At 40.5% G+C, this 2957-nt stretch overlaps 1 non-coding gene across 1 annotated transcript; it reads right to left on the reverse strand.

Moving 5' to 3' along the window:
* Positions 1-2105: 2105 nt before the first annotated feature.
* On the reverse strand, positions 2106-2212 carry LOC143651050 (U6 spliceosomal RNA). Its single transcript, XR_013159798.1, has one exon. It is a non-coding gene; the product is annotated as a U6 spliceosomal RNA (small nuclear RNA).
* Positions 2213-2957: the final 745 nt, after the last annotated feature.

The raw sequence follows: 2957 nt of genomic DNA on the forward strand, positions 1-2957 counted from the left end.
TCACACTACCCTGAGCCTTTAGAGTTTTTAAAGAGTTTTTTTCCTCAGATCTTTTGCACCTGCTCCTTATCCTGGGTGTGTGTCTAGTATGTAGGACTGTTTTCCGTCCAGGAGAGGAATTCCTTTCCTCTCCCTCTCCTTTGGAAGTCCTGGGCTGTTGCCTTTGCTTTCATATGAATTTTCCTCCCTGGTGGCTATGAAATGCTCAACTCTTCTCCCATGCTCTGGACTACCCTTTCACTCCAGTTTTCAGCCTTGAGTCTGCACTGCTGTATGGTGACTCAGTTTCGCCTTTGTGTGTTGCTTTTCTCCCTCCAGTAACAGCTACATTAGGGGACCTCCACCCACGTTGCCAGATGGTAACTGGCTACACAATTTTTTTTGTTTCGGTACATCAGCAAAGACTGTCTGGATTGGAGAGTGTACAGCTTGCCAAAAGTTTTGCGGTGGGTCATTCTAGTTTCTGGAGGGTTGCTTTGAAAGTCTATGTGCACCAACCACTAGGGCATCACCATGGGCCAATATAGTCTTTGGGCCTCATGCCTGAATGTGCATAAGCTGTAGTGACCATGGTTGGAGGTCCTGGGTCAGAGAACCACTGCTGTGTGTCTCTTAAACCATATGGGTCTGGATTGAAAAATATATCTTGCCTCTCTGCTACCATTTTAAGTGATGTTTTTCTTAATTCAGCATTTATAGAGTTGTTCTCAAGCCTTGATTTTCCTCCAGAGTTCCCAGAGAGTTGAATCTGCTTAGCCGTCTCTAAGGGGAAAGTTTCCCTGGGAAATCTTATACCCCTCTTGGTCAAGACTCATAACATTGACTTTGATTGGTAGACTCTGAGAATTTGATTAATGGAATGATAATTTATATTAACTTTTTTTTTTAGTGCATAGTATAACATATATACAAAGCAAAGAAATAAAAAAGCAATAGTTTTCAAAACATTCTTCAAAAAGTGGATACAGGACAGATCCCAGAGTTTGTCGTGGGCTGCCATGCGATCCTCTCATATTTTTCCTTCTAGCTGCTCTGGAATATAGGACGCTAGAGGGCTTAAATACATTTTTTTATCATCACAATCAAATTTTTTTCCTGAAAATAACATATATACAAAAAAGTTATAAATTTCAAAGCACAGCACCACAATTAGTTGTAGAACAGATTTCCGGATTTGGTATGGGTTACAATTCCACAATTTTAGGTTTTTACTTCTAGCTGCTCTAAGATACTGGAGACTAAAAGAGATATCAATTTAATGATTCAGCAGTCATATTCATTTGTCAAGTCCTATCTTCTATGTTTAATTCCACCATCACCTTTGATCTTTACAAACCTCTCTTTGGGGTTGTTTGGGCTATGGCAATTCTAAATTTTTGATATTGGAAGGGTCTGTCACTAATATGGGGTAGGGAGATGGAACTAGCTGATGTTCTGAAGAGGCTGGGCTAGGTTTCTGGACTTATCTGGACAAGGTTACTGTAATGCATAGAACCCTTGTGGAATCTTATATATTGCCCTAGGTGTTATTTAGGATTGGCTGGAATGGCCCTGGTTGGGGGTTGGCAGGTTAGAATCGGTACTAAGATTTACCTGAAGCTTGCGTAAGAGCAACCTCCTGAGTACCCTCTTGATTCTATTTGAACTCCCTCTGCCACTGATATTTTATTAATTGCACTTCTTTTCCCTCTATTGGTCAGGATGGAATTGTTGATACCATGGTGCCAGGTCTGGATTCATCCCTGGGAGTCATCTCCCACGTCACCAGGGAGACTTTCACCCCTGGATGTCATGTCCCACGTAGGGGGGAGGCAATGATTTCACTTGCAGAGTTAGGCCTACAAAGCCTGAGGCCACATCTGAGCAACAACAGAGGTCCTCCAGAAGTAACTCTTAGGCATGCCTATCAGTAGCCTGAGCTTCTCCACTACTTACATAAGCTTCCCAAGAGTAAGCCTCATGATCGAGGGCATGGCCTATTGATTTGGGTACCCCTAAAGTTTGACACAGTCTCAGGAGATTCCCTGATGGTAAGGTTTAATAGTTCCATATTCTTTCTCCCCTCCCTCAGGGAACTTTACCAATACTTTTTTCTCTTTTTTTTCTAAAATATGGAAAGCTTCACGAATTTGTGCATCATCCTTTTGCAGGCGCCATACTAATCTTCTCTTCATCATTCCAATTTTAGTATATGTGCTGCCGAAGCGAGTACTGCCAATACTTTTTGATTATCTGCTTAATATATTTTAGGATGTTTCCAGGTATTACAATAATCTGTACATAATTAAAGGACCTCTTTCTTATTCTGTGCTTCCTGTGTTTCAGTTCAAATGAGCTATACAGTTAGGTTGAATTAGATTATGCACTACAGAAAATTTCAGTTCCAGATCAAATAAACCTTTCTTCCATTGGACTCAAAGAGTATGTGTGGTTCTAAAACAGAGACACTGTCTTCCTTACCCCTATGTTCTGAATTACTTTAACCCCAACCTGTTCAGCTTCATTCTTATCTCTAAATATCAGTTTACATATATAAAACAGCCTCTCAAAATCCAGAAATAGTAATCACCACTCCAGATTTAATGTGTCTGCTCTAAAAGCCTACAATCTAGGCTCCTGTTTTCTTATAAGCATTGTCTAAAGGTGACCATACCATTGTTGTTCTTTTGTTTCTGGCTTATTTTGTCTCACCAAATGCCCCATGTGTTCATTCACATCATTGCATGCCTCACGGCATTGTTCCTTTATGTAGCAGCACAACCTTCATTCATAAGTATACACCATCGTTCACCAATTTACTTCTCCATCAGTGCATCCTTCAGCCACCTGCATTCATCAGGCATCATCTTAGGGCCCAAAGTCCACAGTCCATCAACATTCTCAATTTTAGATAATTTTGTTATTCCCAAGAGACAGAAAACTAATAAACACACCCTAGCCAAATAGGAAATCTAAAT

Source organism: Tamandua tetradactyla, chromosome 11 (assembly GCF_023851605.1).
Source record: "Tamandua tetradactyla isolate mTamTet1 chromosome 11, mTamTet1.pri, whole genome shotgun sequence".
Taxonomy (NCBI): domain Eukaryota; kingdom Metazoa; phylum Chordata; class Mammalia; order Pilosa; family Myrmecophagidae; genus Tamandua; species Tamandua tetradactyla.